At 44.8% G+C, this 17,425-nt stretch overlaps 1 protein-coding gene and 1 long non-coding RNA gene across 5 annotated transcripts in view; one reads left to right on the plus strand and one right to left on the minus strand.

The window, feature by feature from the left end:
* LOC113224774 overlaps nucleotides 1-1,148 on the minus strand; it is a 26,735-nt gene extending 25,587 nt beyond the window's left edge. Inside the window, exons 1-2 of the long non-coding RNA XR_003309388.1 lie at nucleotides 1,061-1,148; nucleotides 845-944 (exon numbers count right to left, since the gene is read on the minus strand). This is a non-coding gene — a long non-coding RNA (uncharacterized LOC113224774). The remainder of the gene's footprint in view (nucleotides 1-844; nucleotides 945-1,060) is intronic.
* Nucleotides 1,149-1,243: 95 nt separating this feature from the next.
* CKAP5 (cytoskeleton associated protein 5) overlaps nucleotides 1,244-17,425 on the plus strand; it is a 101,141-nt gene continuing 84,959 nt past the window's right edge. Inside the window, exon 1 of one of the 4 annotated variants that reach the window (XM_023215693.2) lies at nucleotides 1,244-1,339. The gene's annotated coding sequence lies outside the window, so the exon portion shown is untranslated. Of the gene's footprint in view, nucleotides 1,340-7,734; nucleotides 7,802-15,887; nucleotides 16,010-17,425 lie in introns of those variants that run through there. The other 3 variants (XM_023215696.2, XM_023215695.2, XM_023215694.2) reach the window with 3 other exon arrangements.

The raw sequence follows: 17,425 nt of genomic DNA on the forward strand, positions 1-17,425 counted from the left end.
GTGGCGGGCGCCTGTAGTCCCAGCTACTCGGGAGGCTGAGGCAGGAGAATGGCGTAAACCCGGGAGGCGGAGCTTGCAGTGAGCTGAGATCCGGCCACTGCACTCCAGCCTGGGCGACAGAGCGAGACTCCGTCTCAAAAAACAAAACAAAAAAACAGAGACGGGGTCTTGCTATGTTGCCCAGGTTGGTCTTAAACCCCTGGCCTCAAGCAATCCCCCTGCCTCGGCCTCCCAAAGTGCTAGGATTACAGGCATAAGCCATTGCACCCGGCCTGTTTTTCCAAATCTTGACCAACCAAAGGTTGTTAAACTTCTTCGTCTCTGCCAACTTGACAATTAAAAAACATGTAATTGTTTCATTTACTTTTATCCATCCCCTCTCCATCTTTTAGCCTGTTGAGAATCTACACATTCTTTAAATCCTAGATTAAAAATTCACCTTCCTCACAGATCCTCCCCATAAAATTTCTCCTGTGTCTAAGCATTTATAGCTTTTCATTTATACAGTTATTACACTGCTTTGAATTTTAGTGACTACTGTGTATGTTATATTCCTCTAACCATTGTAGATTATAAATTCCTTGGAAGTAAGGACCTGAACTCATTCATAGAAACACTGAATGTAGAGCTAAGCTAGAATTCTGGAGATCACGTTAACCCAGCCTCTCATTTTTATAAGGGAGTACTCAGTAGTTGCAGAATGCGTTACAGTTCACAAAGGCTTTTCTCAAGACATTCTATTAGTTATATTAACTCCTCCCATTAAATTGTAAGGGAAACATCGTTATCCCATTTTACAGATAAGGAAACAACTCCAGAAGATTTATTGAGAAAAGTGATTTACTCAGAACAGGTCCGAGGTCAGAATCCAGCGTCCTGGCTTCATTCGCTGTTACTTTAAGCTGCCTCTGGTTTCCCTCACAGCACTTAGCTTCACAGTCAATCTCAGGGGAATGAATAATGACCAAAAAAAATTGCCAGGTGTTGACAGCAGCTTGAACATCTGTAATTAAATAAAGCAAACATGCTGATGGCCAGGGATGCCCAGGTCTACACACACCTTTCGCCCTTCTTTCGGGAGTCGTCGGCAGCTTGCCCCCGGCAGCGACCAGCGTCCCCACGCGTGTAGGCAGTGTCTGGTCCACAGGGAAACACGGCTACTCGCGGCTCCTTTAAGGCTGCGGGCGGCGCGTGCCCATAGGCCTTTCAAATGGACCAATAAAAGGCCGATGGGCGGTCTGTCGAGGACCAATAAAGAACGAGGACACTGCGGGGTGTGCGGCGGCCCAAGCGGTTTCAAACGGCTTAGAGCAGGCCCCTTGGTTCTGACCCGGCTGAGGTGAGTGGTCAGTGGCCCCACCCGCGAGGCCCTCGAGTGCAGCCATCGCGCGCTCAGAGGAGCCCTTGGATCCCGGGCTGCTGGGGTCCTCCAGACGCGCGCCTCCTTTGCCCCACGAACCCGGCAGGTCTGAGGCGGCGAAGCGGGGCGGAGGCCGGGGGACCTGCGGCGGGCAGGGCGGGGGGCGTGGGCGTTTGTGTGCTGCGGAGGCCGGGGGTGGGCTCCGGGTGGCCACAGCGCGCCGCAGCGGGGCACGGGTGGTAGCGTCTGGGGGGCGCGGGCGGCGCAGGGCCGCGCCTGGCGGCAGCGGTGTACCAGGACTGGGGCGGGGGCCCCGAGAGCCGGCCCTGCTAGAGTGCCCCTCGCGTAATTGTCAAGCGAATGAATAAGTAAGCGCCTACTAGGGCTGTGGTGGTTGCGAAGGGCCTTGTCGCCTCGGAGCGTGGCAAGGACAGCGGCAGCGGGGCCTGGCCGCACACCTGTGTCCCTCCCGGCTTGCTGCGAGGTGAACGATTCCGATCATCCACCACCCCGCCCTTAACGTTTGGCTTTCTCTCTCTCAAGGTGTCGGGAGCGTTCAGGTGTCCTTCCAGCCCTGGAGGTGTGGGGGAACCAATACAATAGCCAGCAATGTGGGCTGGGCCTTGCTACTTTTAGATCGGGGCTCGGTGAACTAGATTCTTACTTTTGAGCTCTCTCCTGACTTGTAATCGTGGTCATTCTTGGGCAGGATTGAAATGCATTCCATTCTGTTTCTTGGATAGAAAATGATGAAAGGGATGTTGCCAGAGTGGCTAGTGTGTGTTAGAAAATATATTCGTGTTGATTAATCTTAACAATGAGTTTTTCATTCAGTATCAATAGAGGTTGAAGTGGTTTTTGCAGAACTCGCCCCAAATTTATGCATGGCTCTAATTTAATTCTCATGGGACCAAGGCATCAAATCTTGGCCCAGAAATGCTGCCTTTCTTATGCATAATTATAGTAATTGAAAACTCATTTTTAGAAAGGTGAGCTCCTCCTTCCTCCATTTTCATCACCCTGAGAAGTCCTTCTTTTGACCTAAAGAGCCAATAAATTAAGCTAAGAATCTTTTGAAACTTTAAGAAATTGTAAAAGACTTTTGACTTCTCTGAAGTGACTGGACAAACTGTAATGCTTTTATAAAATTTAATGATATAGATAAATGTGAAATCCATTTATTTTGCTACCATAAGTTAAATCTAGTTGGTAAACTCATGTAAAATTGTTTACAATAAGATTTTAGGCTGGGCGCCGTGGCTCACGCCTGTAATCCCAGCACTTTGGGAGGCTGAGGCGGGCGGATCACCAGGTCACGAGTTCGAGACCAGTCGGGCCAACATGGTGAAACCCCGTCTCTCTCCCTCTACTAAAAATACAAAAAATGGCTGGGCGTGGTGGCGGGCACCTGTAATCTCAGCTACTTGGGAGGCTGAGGCAAGAGAGGATCATTTGAACCCGGGAGGCAGAGGTTGCAGTGAGCTGAGATCCAGCCATCGCACTCCAGCCTGGGTGACAGAGCGAGACTCTTGTCTAAAAAAAAAAAAAAAAAAAAAAAAAAAATTAAAGGCTGTTCACTGAGGCAATGGCAAGCAAAGGTATTCCGTAACAATTAACATGCCTTTTACTTTATTCTCCATTACTTTAAAGTCTTGATCAGTTTTGAATTTTGAACAGTGGCGTGTGGTAATTCCATCACAGTCTTTTACAACTGACAGTTCAGTTTTAGCAGCAGCTTTTTTTTTTTAGTGTTTTTTTGTTTGTTTTTTCCTTTTACAGTTTATCATAAATGATGCTACAAATCATACAGATGAAGAGAGGCATAGGGCTAGTAGGTATGGGAGAAGGGTGTAGAGCTCTTATGCTCTCACATGTAGTATGTTTGAATATACCAACTCTCCTGTAAACTTTTATCTTAATTCCATCAACCCTCACTTTTCTTTTCTTTTATTTTTAAAAAAATTTTTTTTGTGACAGAGTCTTGCTCTTTTGCCCAGGCTGGAGTGCAGTGGTGCGATCTTGGCTCACTGCAACCTCTGCCTCCTGGGTTCAAGCGATTCTCCCACCTCCACCTCCCAAGTAGCTCTATTTTTAATAGAGACAGGGTTTCACTATGTTGGCCAGGCTGGTCTCGAACTCCTGACATCAAGTAATCCACCCACCTCAGCTTCCCAAAGTGCTGGGATTACACGTGTGAGCCATCACACCTGGCTAACCCTAACTTTTCTAACTGGAGCTTCTATTAGGACTTCATCAACAGGTTTTGTTTTTGCAATACCAGGTAGGGGAAGTGTTCCCCAGCCAGACATAATATCCATTCCCATAAAACATTTATGTATAGGAGACACAGCTTCCAACTTTCATAGTTCTGTCAACACTTATATCTTTGTGTTCTCTCAATTTTGTGTGTGTGTGTGTGTGATCAGATCTCACTCTTTTGCCCTGGCTGGAGCGCAGTGCTGCGATTATGACTCACTGCAGCCTCGACCTCCAGGGCTCAGGTGATCCTCCCATCTCAGCCTTCCAGTAGCTGGGACTACAGATGTGCATCACCATGCCTGGCAAATTTTTGTAGCGATGGGGTTTTGCCTTGTTGCCCAGGCTGGTTTCGAACTCCTAGGCTCAAGGGATTCTTTTGTCTCGGCCTCCCAAAATGCTGGGATTACGGGTGTGAGCCACTACGCCTGGCCTTCTCTGAATCTAATTGTAGCCCTCTTCGGGGCTTCACCAATGGCTCTTGGTACCACTGTGCCTGGGGCTTCCATATGAAGGAGCCCAGGAATTTCTCTTCGCCACTCCCTGACCATTTTACCTACTTGTATACAGAAGGCTTGGGGTCCCCAGCAGGTGGTTGAGCCAAGAGACTCTTGTCCATTTGTCAGTCTTTATCTTGACTCATCTACCTATTGCCTCCACAATTTCAGATCAGATTTCTCATTCTAATCTGCCTCCTGACTTATAATTTCTGCAAACTAGGGTAAATATAGCAAACTTGTTTGGAACCCCTTAATGTTGGGACACCAGCAGGGTCTTCCTTTGGCACCCAGGCTAGTCTCGAACTCGTGGGCTCAAGTGATCATCCTGAGGCCGGGCGCGGTGGCTCAAACCTGTAATCCCAGCACTTTGGGAGGCCGAGACGGGCGGATCACGAGGTCAGGAGATCGAGACCATCCTGGCTAACACAGTGAAACCCCGTCTCTACTAAAAATACAAAAAGCTAGCCGGGCGAGGTGGCGGGCGCCTGTAGTCCCAGCTACTCCGGAGGCTGAGTCAGGAGAATGGCGTAAACCCGGGAGGCGGAGCTTGCAGTGAGCTGAGATCTGGCCACTGCACTCCAGCCTGGGAGACAGAGCCAGACTCCGTCTCAAAAAAAAAAAAAAAAAAAAAAAAAAAAGTGATCATCCTGTCTTCGCCTCCCAGAGTGCTGGAATTATAGGCATGAGCCACCGCACCCTGCTACCTTATTTCTAAATATCCATTTAAAAATTTCCACTTTCCAGGATGAATCCATTTGTCCTCTGTCTCACCATTCTCTTAACTTAATAGTTTTATTAGCATCTGTAAGACTCACGAGAGGAAACTGAGACAGCACATTTGATAAGGCTTCTCAACCTGTCTTTTGATTTTGCAACAGTAAAGTTATCCACATTAAGGGTCACCCTTAACCACAGCATTTACCATGACTGGCTAGTGGGCATATTCAGAGGGCAAATGTCCTAGTCATCATAAAGCCAGTTTCACATGGCTTGCATATGAAGCATATCCGTGGCCTTATCTGGATCTGGGGTGTTCCACTTGGCATTTATAGGTGGAATCAGACTGTCTCCTTCAGGGAGCTTGTGATACTAATGTACAAAATGAAACAATTCCTTCACATTGTACCCCCTGGTTTCTATAGTTCTTTGGTTTTCGCAGACCACCTTCTTCATTACCAGAGATCTTAGAAGCACTTTCTGTGGTCCCGGCATAAATTTTTCCCTTGGGGGACAGCTTTGAGGCTAGTGTGAGGCCTAAGCTCTCACACTCTCTGAAGTCTGAGCTTGGTCTAGCAGGAAGGTCCAACCCACCACTCTCTTTTAATTTCATTTTAGCTCTTACAGATAACAATAACCAAGGGATTTAACATTTCACTTTTTTTTCTTTTTTTTTTTTGAGACGAAGTCTTACTCTGTCTCCAGGGCTGGAGTGCAATGGCACAATCTCAGCTCACTGCAACCTCTGCCTCCCAGGCTCAAGCGATTCTCCTGCCTCAGCCTCCCAAGTAGCTGGGATTACAGATGTGAGTCACCACGCCCTGCTAATTTTTTTGTATTTTTAGTAGAGATGGGATTTCACCATGTTAGCCAGATGGTCTTGATCTCCTGACATTGTGATCCACCTGCCTTGGCCTCCCAAAGTGCTGGGATTACAGGCGTGAGCCACCGTGCCTAGCCAACATTTCACTTTTTTAATACTAGTTTGTATTTCCTTGTGCATCCTGTGAACCAACTCCCAGGCAATTGGATCCATCTCTAGATTCCATGGATAATTTTTACCTAGAGTAATGTAAGATGGCAGCACAACTTTGGCTCCTTGCCATAGGTGACTACTTAGCCACCTAGGAATCAAAGTTCTTCATCCCTATCCTTTTATCCTTTTTCTTCCCAAACCATATGTGTCTGTGAGTCAAAGTCATTCTAGCAAATCCCAGTTCTGACACCAATTCTGAGAATATAGAATAAGAAACTTTAATAAGTTTATCTTATACTCTCACAATACAGAAAACTTCTGTGACCTCAGATGTGTGGGATTTTTTTCCCCACACACCAAGCAAATAGTTCTTCAGCAGTGGACACCAGCTGTGTGTCATCTAATTCAGTTCAATTCTGACTTTTTTTTTTTTTTTTTTTTTTATTGAGACAGAGTCGCTCTGTCGCCCATGCTGGAGTGCAGTGGCGCAATCTTGGCTCACTGCAACCTCTGTCTCCCAGGTTCAAGCGATTCTCCTGCCTCAGCCTCCTGAGTAGTTGGGATTACAAGAACCCACCACCACGCCCATCTAATTTTTTGTATTTTTAGTAGAGACGGAGTTTCTCCATTTTGGCCAGGCTGGTCTTGAACTCCCGGCCTCAAGTGATCCGCCCACCTCAGCCTCCCAAAGTGTTGGGATTACAGGCATGAGCCACCGTGTCTGGCCGATTCTGACACTCTTTATCTGGAGGTAGTGTCAGATCCCACAGGTTGAGGGTTTAGTCCCACAAGACTGCCCCCGAGTCAGATGCCAATCTCAAGCCCCAGGTTTTTTTTTTTTTTTTTTTTTTTTTACCTGTGCTTCTGTAGACTCACTATATAAATGGACATTCCTACAATCCCCCAACCCCCGCCTTGGGTTTGATTAATTTGCTAGAGCTGTTCACAGAACTCAGGAAAACACATTTTCCAGCCAGTTTATTATAAAGGATATTGCAAAGGATACAAAGAGCTATATAGGGTGAGGTATAGGGGAAGAGGCATGGAGCGTCCATGCCCTGTCTGGGCATACCATGCTTCAGGGACCACCATGTTCTCAGCTCTCAGCTGCTCCAGCAGCAAAGTTTTAATTGCAATAAATTTGAGTGCCTTAATATTATGAACACTGTTTAGGTTTTTGGTAAGCAATTAAAAATAATAAACATCTTTAACAGTGCCTTAGGATAAGTGTTAAAAATGTTGACAGGAATGAATATGTTAAGGTAAAGCCAGGCTCTCTTATGCTTCTTTAATGGGGTCTTATTCATTCATTGAACAGATATTGAGATTGATGCTTAATGTCTGTTACACATTGTTCTAGATTCAGGGAATACACTGGTGAACCAGAAAAAGACAAAGGCCCTGACCTAAGGGAGTTTGACAGTTTTATCTCTCAAACAATTTACTGTAGCAAATTATAGTTTCTGTAATCCCTCTGGGCTCAGCTCTGGTCCTTGAATAAAATACATGCCCAAATAATTTTACTAGCAGTAGCTAACATGTATTGAATGCCTACTGGGTCCCACATTTTATTTTATTTTATTTATTTATTTTTTGAGACAGGGTCTCGCTGTGTCACCCAGGCTGGAGTGTAGTGGTGTGATCATGGCTCACTGTAGCCTCAACCTGGGCTCAATGGATCCTCCCACCTAAGCCTCCCGAGTAGCTGGGACTACAGGCACATGCCACTACATCCAGCTAATTTTTGTATTTTTGTAGAGACAGGGTTTTGCCATGTTACCCAGCCTGGTCTCAAACTCCTAGGCTTAAGCAATCTGCCCTCCTCACCCTCCCAAAGTGCTGGGATTACAAGCATGAGCCACCATGCACAGCTGTATTTTATCTTTTTTTATCCTCACAATGTTTTACAGATGAGGAAACTGAGTCTTTAAAAGGCTGTGCAACTTGCTCAACATCATAGAACTAAGTGATGGAACCTGAATTCGAACCCAGGTTAGTCTGTCTCTAGGGCCTTTGCTCTTAACCTATGGTTGTACTACATGAAGTAGGGATCTGTAGGAGAATGCAAGAGCAATTTCTGGGTAGAATTCCCCCAGCCCCTTTAAAAAAGTACTTCTACCAGAGATGCGATGAAATATGAATGACCAGCGTGATAGTTTTTAGAGGGAAGATGGGGCAATGCAGAATAGCATTTACCATTTGGGAGATGGACAACTGTGACAGTGGTGGCGGGAGGTAGCTAAAGGGATGCATAAAAATTGAGTTCTTAATCTGATTAGGATTGATGGATTCTTGGTAGTCAATGTTGGAGAGTGTTAAGGTTTTTGAATGATTTTCCTATTCTTGCCTCTGGAGTTTAGAATACATTACTTAGGTCATTTCTGTCAGGGCAGTTACTCTACCTACTTGATGTATGTAACTCCAACACATTATGCTTATTCTTTTCTGTCTTTGCATTCTGTTCTGGAACTTCCACGTCACTCTAGCCCTACCCCCAGGCTTTATTACTGGCACTCTCAGGCCTCAACTTAAATATCATCTCCTTAAAGAGATACTTTTCTGAGCTCTTAATTAGAGGAGCCCTCTTGGTCACTTTTACTTCACTTTTCCTTATTTACTTCATGGCATATATTGTTTTATAATTGTTTATTGTTTATCTATATATTGTTAGATTTTCTTATAGAAATGAAAGCACAGCATAGATTTTTTTTTTTTTTTTTTTTTGAGGCGGAGTCTTGCTCTGTCACCCGGACTGGAGTGCAGTGGCCGGATCTCAGCTCACTGCAAGCTCCGCCTCCCGGGTTTACGCCATTCTCCTGCCTCAGCCTCCCGAGTAGCTGAGACTACAGGCGCCCGCCACCTCGCCCGGCTAGTTTTTTTGTATTTTTTAGTAGAGACGGGGTTTCACGGTGTTAGCCAGGATGGTCTCGATCTCCTGACCTCGTGATCCGCCCGTCTCGGCCTCCCAAAGTGCTGGGATTACAGGCTGGAGCCACCTCGCCCAGCCAGATTTTTTTTTTTTTCCTGTGAGGTTACCTCAGTGGCTCAACAATGCCTGCAACAAACTAGGTGGTCAAAAATATTTGTTGAACAAAATTGGCCAAAACTGACATCATCTTCTCTGTATGACAAAGTGACCAAAACAGTATCTGACTAACCAGTTGGCTGTGTTTCTGTGTCTTTATTTTTTTATTTTTATTTTTATATTCTAAAAAAAAAAAATACTGTGACAAGGGTGGCTCAGCTATTTTATTTATTTATTTTTTTTTTTGAGATGGGGTTTCACTCTGTCTCCCAGGCTGGAGTGTGTTGGCCCCATCTCTGGTAAATGCTCTGTCGCCCAGGCTGGAGTGTAGTGGCCGGATCTCAGCTCACTGCAAGCTCCACCTCCCGGGTTCACGCCATTCTCCTGCCTCAGCCTCCCGAGTAGCTGGGACTACAGGCGCCCGCCACCTCGCCCGGCTAGTTTTTTGTATTTTTTAGTAGATACGGGGTTTCACTGTGTTAGCCAGGATGGTCTCGATCTCCTGACCTCGTGATCCGCCCACCTTGGCCTCCCAAAGTGCTGGGATTACAGGCTTGAGCCACCTCGCCCGGCCAACATGTACAACATTTAATCTTTACAACAATGATTAGTTGAGTCATGTTAGGCAAGTTACCCTCTTTGCCTCAATTGCCTTATTATTAAATAGGGATAATAATATCAACTTAAGGGTTTTAAGGATTAAATGAGTAAATACATGTGAAGTGCTTAGGATAGTGCCTGGCACATAATATATGCTCAAGAAGTGTGTCTTAAATAGGGAGCAACATGAAGATGGTATTGTTATGATGATTGATAAAACTGAGGATCAGCTGGTTTGTGGCAGAGCAAGGTTTACAACTCAATCTGTCTACCTCCAGAGCTCAATATGACTCCAGGTTTACACTAAATTTAATCTAGAGTAGAGCTTTCTGCAGTAAGATTTCCTTCAAGCAGCTGTTCTACTGCCATGGCTTTGTGAAAGTGAAAGATTCTAAAAATGAAATTACCCTCTTTAGTGGATCTTATAATAAAAAAGTAACTAGGAAAACAGTGGCAGAAATCTTGGAAAATTTCAAAATAATATTACTGAGTGATTTATTTTCACTTTGAAAAGGGTTTACTTCAGAATTTTATTAAATATATCTTGCTTTCTCAACACATTTGAAATACACATTCTACAAAATTTTCTTTATAAGACCAGGCGTGGTGGCTCATGCCTGTAATCCCGGCACTTTGGGAGGCTGAGGCAGGCAGTTCACTTGAGTCCAGGAGTTCAAAACCAGCCTGGGCAAGATGGTGAGACCCCCTCTCTACAAAAAGTAAGAAAGTTAGCTGGGCATGATGGCACATACCTGTGGTCCCAGCCATATGAGGTGCTGAGGCAGAAGGATTGCCAGAGCCCAGGAAGTTGAGGCTGCAGTGAGCTGTGTTGGTGCTACTGCATGCTAGCCTCAGTAACAAAGCAAGACCCTGTCTCAAAAAAAAAAAAAAAAAAAGATACAATTATTGTATATTTAAGACTTCTGGGCCGGGCACGGTGGCTCAAGCCTGTAATCCCAGCACTTTGGGAGGCTGAGACGGGCGGATCACGAGGTCAGGAGATTGAGACCATCCTGGCTAACACGGCGAAACCCCGTCTCTGCTAAAAAATAAAAAAACTAGCCGAGTGAGTTGGCGGGCGCCTGTAGTCCCAGCTACTCGGGAGGCTGAGGCAGGAGAATGGCGTAAACCCGGGAGGCAGAGCTTGCAGTGAGCTGAGATCCGGCCACTGCACTCCAGCCCGGGCGACACGGTGAGACTCCGTCTCAAAAAAAAAAAAGACTTCTGGCTGGGTGGTTCATGCCTGTAATATCAACTCTTTGGGAGGCTGAGGCAGGAGGATTGCTTGAGCCTGGAACTTCGAGACCAGCCTGGACCACATAGTGAAACCCTGTCTCTACAAAAAATTTTAAAAATTAGACATTCGTGGTGGTACATGCCCCAGTAGTCCTAGCTACTCAGGAGGCTGAGGCAGGAGGCTCACTTGAGGCTGGGAGGTTGAGACTAGAGTGAGCGGTGATTGCACCACCATACTCCAGCCTAGGCAATGGAGCAATACCCTGTCTCAAAAAACAGAAAACAAAAAGACTTCTGTGACTTGATGAAATGGTGCCATTTTAGAAATTTTACACTAGAGTACAAAGCACTATGCTCAATGCTGGGATAATGAATAAGACTGAGTTCCTTCTTTCAAAGGAGATACCATGCACACAAGAAAAATGTTAAGAGGGAAAGTGAAGTGTAGCCTTTGGGATGAGTATAGGCAGATGATCCAGCTTCAAGGCTCCAAGTGGGAATTTTAAAGTTTTAAAGCTTTTAAAAGCATTATTTATCATCTAAGTGGGAGTTAAATAAAGAAAAAGTAAATGAAAAATATTTAATAATATAAAAAATATAAAATTATTATAAAAGATGCTGAAGCTCATTATTAAAAATCAGAAGGCATGGATGGGTATTAAAGTTAAAAGTAAAAGTTTTTTAAAAAAATTTCTTTCCTTAACCCTTAGACACACTCTCAGAAGTAGCCATGGTTAACAATTTTCTACAGATCCTTCCAGAAAATGTTTATGTACATTCAAACATGTACAATGTTGTCCTAGTTTTCTATGGCTGCTGTAACAAATGACCACAAACTTGGTGGCTTAAAACAACAGGATTTGCTCTCTCAAAGTATGGAGGCCAGAAATCCAAAATGATTCTTATGGACCTACATCAGGGTGTCAGTCAGCAGGACCACACTCCCTCCAGGGGCCCTAGGAAAGAATCAGTTCCTTGCCTCTTCCAGCTTTTGGTGGCTGCTGGCACTGCTAGGTCTGTGGCCATCTTACTCTACTCTGTTCTAATCTTTCTCCAATCCCTCTTCGTATCACTTTCTCCATTGTGTCAAATCTCCTTCTGTGTTGCCCGTAATGATATATGTGATTGCCTTTAGGACCCACCCAGATAATCCAGGGTAATCCCCCCATCTCGAGATCCTTAATTTAATCACATCTGCAAAGACCCTTTTTCCAAATAAAGTAACATTTACAAGTTCCAGGGATTACAACCTGATCGCTTTGGGGGTCATTATTAGCTTACACAAATGCATATGTAAATGTGTATGTGAGACATATATATATACACACACACACGCGCGCGCAAAAAAGGAATTAGACTTCATATACTGTCTTGCAAATTTCTTCTTAAAACTTAATGGATTTCTTCCACATTGGCACATTTGACCCTTGAGCAATGCCAAGGTTAGGGATCCCCCTGTGCAGTGGGAACTTCACATATAACTTTAGATTCCCCCAAAACTTTACTAATAGCCTACTGTTGACCAGAAGCCTTATTGATAACATAAACAGTTGTTTAACACATATTTTGTATGTTATATGTATTATATATTGTATTCTTACAGTAAAGTAAGCTAGAGAAAAGAAAATGTTAAGAAAATCAGAAGGAGGAAAAAATATTTTTTCTCACTTCATTGTTCAGGGTGGAGTGCTGTGGTCCCCTCTTGACTCACTTTTCCTGGGCTCAGGCAGTCCTTCCACCTTAGCCTCCCGAGTTGCTGGGACTAACAGGCATGCACCACCATGCCCAGATAATTTTTTATTTTTATTTTTAGAGACAGGGTTTCACTTTATTGCCCAATAAATAGAAAATATATTTACTATTCATTAAATGGAAGTGGATCATCATAAAGGTCTTCATCCTTGTCATCATCCTCATGTTGAATAGGCTGAGGAAGAGGAGGGGTTGGTCCTGCTGAATTAGGGGTGACGGGCAGAAAAAAATTCACATGCGGCCGGGCGCGGTGGCTCAAGCCTGTAATCCCAGCACTTTGGGAGGCCGAGACAGGTGGATCACGAGGTCAGAAGATCGAGACCATCCTTGCTAACCCGGTGAAACCCCGTCTCTACTAAAAAGTACAAAACACTAGCTGGGCGAGATGGCGGGCGCCTGTAGTCCCAGCTACACGGGAGGCTGAGGCAGGAGAATGGCATAAACCCAGGAGGCAGAGCTTGCAGTGAGCTGAGATCCGGCCACTGCACTCCAGCCTGGGCGACAGAGCGAGACTCCGTCTCAAAAAAAAAAAAAAGAAAAAAGAAAAAATTCACATGCAAGTCAACCTGTGCCGTTCAAATCCATGTTGTTCAAGGGTCAACTGTATTTATATAGTTACTTCTGTCTTCCATATCATCTTTTGTTTTCTTTAAATATTTGCAAAGCAATTTTTATATAAATTGTGTATGGTATAAAAACAATAGTGTAAAATTTACCGTCTTAACCATTTTTTTTTTTTTTTTTTTTTTGAGGCAGAGTCTCGCTCTGTCGCCCAGGCTGGAGTGCAGTGGCCAGATCTCGGCTCACTGCAAGCTCCGCCTCCTGGGTTTATGCCATTCTCCTGCCTCAGCCTCCCGAGTAGCTGGGACTACAGGCGCCCGCCACCTCGCCCGGCTAGTTTTTTGTATTTTTTAGTAGAGACGGGGTTTCACTGTGTTAGCCAGGATGGTCTCGACCTCCTGACCTCGTGATCTGCCCGTCTCGGCCTCCCAAAGTGCTGGGATTACAGGCTTGAGCCACCGCGCCCGGCCAACCATTTTTAAGTGTACAGTTAAATCGTGTTAAGTATATTCACATTGTTATGAAACAGATCTCCAGAACTTTCTCATCTTGCTAATGTGAAACTCTGTATCTAAATATTTCTCCTATCCCCCTCTCGAGGCACACCCCCACCCCATCTTTGGTTACTACCATTCTACTTTCTGGTTCTATGAATTTATGAATTTGCATACCTCATAAAAGTGGGATCATACAGTATTTGGCTTTTTTTGTGACAGTAGATTTTTTTTCTCTAATTTTTAAAATGTTTAATTCACTCATAAGCACAGCACAGGACTTGCAGCACTTATCCATTTGTGTGTGCATGTACACATACACTCATTGTACTATTTTGATGTTTATTGTGGTTAACTGAAGTCCTGTGTCACTAGAATGCTACGTAACAGAAAATGTTGGTCATACTTCTTGTGATAAATATTTGTTGGGTACTTATTTTGTATCACACATTGGGAGAAAAAGATAATTAAGATACATTCCAGCCCTTGCCCTTGAGGCACTCACAATCTGATGAGAAAGGCTGATTTGCAAACTATTACTCTCAGAATAGTGTTAAGCTTGATGGGAATATAATGAACAAAGGTCTTAATTACCTAATTCAGAGGTATTCTTTACAGTTAAATGCATTTTAGAATGAGATTGTCTTGGCAGTTCAAAAATCAGACTATTTTAATCTGAATCAGTTTTTTACTTGGCAACTTTATTTATTTATCTACCCCGCCCCCTCCCAAGTAACGAAAAGCTACTTGGCAACTTTAAGTTAGGGTTCTCTAAAACCTTCAGAATAAGAGTAACCTGAGTCTGTTCCCTGGTGGAGCAATCTTCATAACTGTTCTTTGGATTCTTAAATTTCTGCTTTACTCCTGTTGGGGACAGGAGAAACTGGGTTTCTTACAAATGGTCTTTAAGCTTACTACATTGATTCCTGTACTGATCTGGTGATGGCCTAAGGCTTTAAGGAGGTGTGTTGAGTCATCTAAATTAGGTGGTGTAATACGGACTTAAAAAGCACGTATCTTTCCTGTTGGTATGATGGGAGACACAAAATGCAGTCAAACTTTGTAAACTAGGATTCAGGACAAACTCTTTCTACAAAAAGAAAATTAAAACTAGTTGCTAACCTTTGGAGATCTCAGAGACTAGGACTTAACTCCTTGAAATATTAATGCTGTTTCTACTACAATTTTCTTAAGAACTCCTCATATTACATTAGGTGACTGCACATTACAATTGTATTGGCATGCAAGATTACTTACATAGACTTGTACATTTATTTACATTGACTTTTAGGGCAATTTTTGAAAGATCACATTTTACACACAAGAAGGGAAAGGTTATTTTTCTTTTTTTTCTTTTTTTGAGACGGAGTCTCACTCTGTCTCCCAGGCTGGAGTGCAGTGGCCGGATCTCAGCTCACTGCAAGCTCCGCCTCGCGGGTTCATGCCATTCTCCTGCCTCAGCCTCCCGAGTAGCTGGGACTACAGGCGCCCGCCACCTCGCCCGGCTAGTTTTTTTGTATTTTTTAGTAGAGACGGGGTTTCACCGGGTTAGCCAGGATGGTCTCGATCTCCTGACCTCGTGATCCGCCCGTCTCGGCCTCCTAAAGTGCTGGGATTACAGGCTTGAGCCACCACGCCCGGCTATTTTTCTTTTTTTTCTTTTATAGAGGTAAGGTTTCACTCGGTTGTTCAGGGTGGAGTGTTGTGGTGCAGTCTGGCTCACTGCAGCCTAGTCCTGGGCTCGGGATCCTCCCACCTCAGCCTCCGGAGTAGCTGGGACTACAGGCTTGTACCACCATGCCCAGCTAATTTTTTATTTTTTGTAGAGATGGGGTCTCACTTTGTTGCCCAGGCTGGTATTTTTCTATTTCACCTTCTGTTACCTTCCTGCTCATCTTGTATCATTGTCCAGGATTCCTCCTCCAGTTTCATAAAGAAGGAATTCCGTGAAAAGGTGAGGTGGAGCATTCTAGGTTCTTTTCCGGGCCTTTGAGATGCCATTTGAAGAACTGCTCGAGTCCAAAGGAGTTTCATGAAGTAAGCAGCTTACATATAATGAGGGGCAATGTATTTACCTTGATGCTTTGGCTGTTACCTGCAGTAATTTTTTCACCCTTGGAGGAGGGATTAGGATTGTGATAGTGGGAACTGGTTATCTCCTTTGTTTCTGGAATATTATGTGTAATACCACCAAAAAAAGAGGTCCACCGAACCGCAGTAGTCTTCCTAGTTGGTCCATCATTTGCCTCTTGCCTTGGAAAGCCTATGACCTGGAAGCAGCGCCTGAGGCCTGCAAACCTCTGGGCGAAGATACACTGCGGCCCCTTTAAGCTTTCAGTGTGTGCGGAGAGAGGAACTGAGGGTGGGGCGGGCACTCTGGCAGTGGCGCTCCGGGCCCCGCCCTCGGAGGAGGCGTTTCCCAGCGGTCCGCAGCACCAATGCTGCTGCCGCCGCCGCCGCCACAGTCTGCCGGGTATTCCTGCTGATCCTGCTCGGACCTTAGGTCCCCTGACCTCTCCCTGCCCAGGGAGCGTAAGTGTCAAACCACAGGCAAGGGGCAAGCATCTGCGACCGTGCTGCAAGTCCTGGTGGACAGTACTGGGGACTTTCCTGGCCTATCAGAGGCTAAGGCGGCGACAGAGCGTAAACAATGCCGGCTGCAGTGAGCTAAAGCCAGGGCATCTGCTCTACTTCTGGGTGGTGACAGCAGCCATAGGGTGCTTGTTTGGGTATGCAGTGGGTGAGCAGTGCCCACGACCTGGCTTTGCCCCCACCTGGTTCTTTCTTGGGGTGAGGAGAGGTTTGCTTTTACCAGAGTATAACCCATTTGAGCTGAATGGGTGGAGCTGAATCTCTTGCTCTGGGCCTTGGATCCTTACCCCGGTATTTGAAGACCTTGGTAACTTTGGGATGAGTAAGCATTAGGTTTTCATCTACCTTGGTACAGGCGAGCAGCAACTCCACGTTGTCCTAATTCACAGCAGGTTTAGCTTTCTGTCTCTCCAGAGGCCTATATTGGTGGTATCCCGTACCCCTTTTGGATATGTTGACAGTGATCATCTCTTAGGAAGAGTCCAGTTAACCTTCTTTCCTCCTGATACGAAGAGCACCGTGTGAAAGAGACAGCTCTTTACCCCTCTCCGTCTCTAAAGGAATTTGTGGGACACCACCATCCCAAGATTAGGAAAGCAAACACAGCAAAGTTTGAGATAATCAGCTAGAAAACAGTTCAGATTTCTGGCCGCCTGGTAATGCAGAATACTCCAGCAAGAGGATAACACTTGTCCTTGTTAATGGGAAATACCTGGAGACAGTGAGGTTTTTTTAATTTGAGGGAAAGTCTTGTCATTTTTGCCACTTGCTACTCAGAGATGGGATTTTGTCAGATTTTGGTTAAGTAATAAAAATCTTAAGTTTTCTACGACAGTTACATAGTTGTTATGTTTCTTTAATCCAGTTGTCCTTCCTAGACATGATTTGAGTAGATTTCTGGGCATGTGTATGCATTGCTTTTTTTTTTTTTAATAATTTTTTTTATGAGCCTATCATCACACTCAGTGGTCATTCAAATGGGTTGCTTTTTGATAGAGCAGAAGTTTTTCTCAAACTTCTGTTCACATAATTCTGTGCTTCTGCAATAGCATCTCCTTAGCCAGAAGTGAGAGTCCAGGAATGGTAATCAAATTCAGATCTCTTGTATTGTGATAGTGAAGAGCTTTTGTAGGTCAAGAGCTTGCGAATTTGCCATAAAATAGTCGTACTGCCAGTGGTTTTTTTCTAAGTAGAAGAGAAAATAATCTGTACAGTAGCTCTGTAATTACTCTTTTTTTTTTTTTTCGAGACGGAGTCTTGCTGTGTCGCCCAGGCTGGAGTGCAGTGGCGGATCTCGGCTCACTGCAAGCTCCGCCTCCCGGATTTACGCCATTCTCCCGCCTCAGCCTCCGAGTA

This window comes from Piliocolobus tephrosceles, chromosome 13 (genome assembly GCF_002776525.5).
Source record: "Piliocolobus tephrosceles isolate RC106 chromosome 13, ASM277652v3, whole genome shotgun sequence".
Taxonomy (NCBI): Eukaryota; Metazoa; Chordata; class Mammalia; order Primates; family Cercopithecidae; genus Piliocolobus; species Piliocolobus tephrosceles.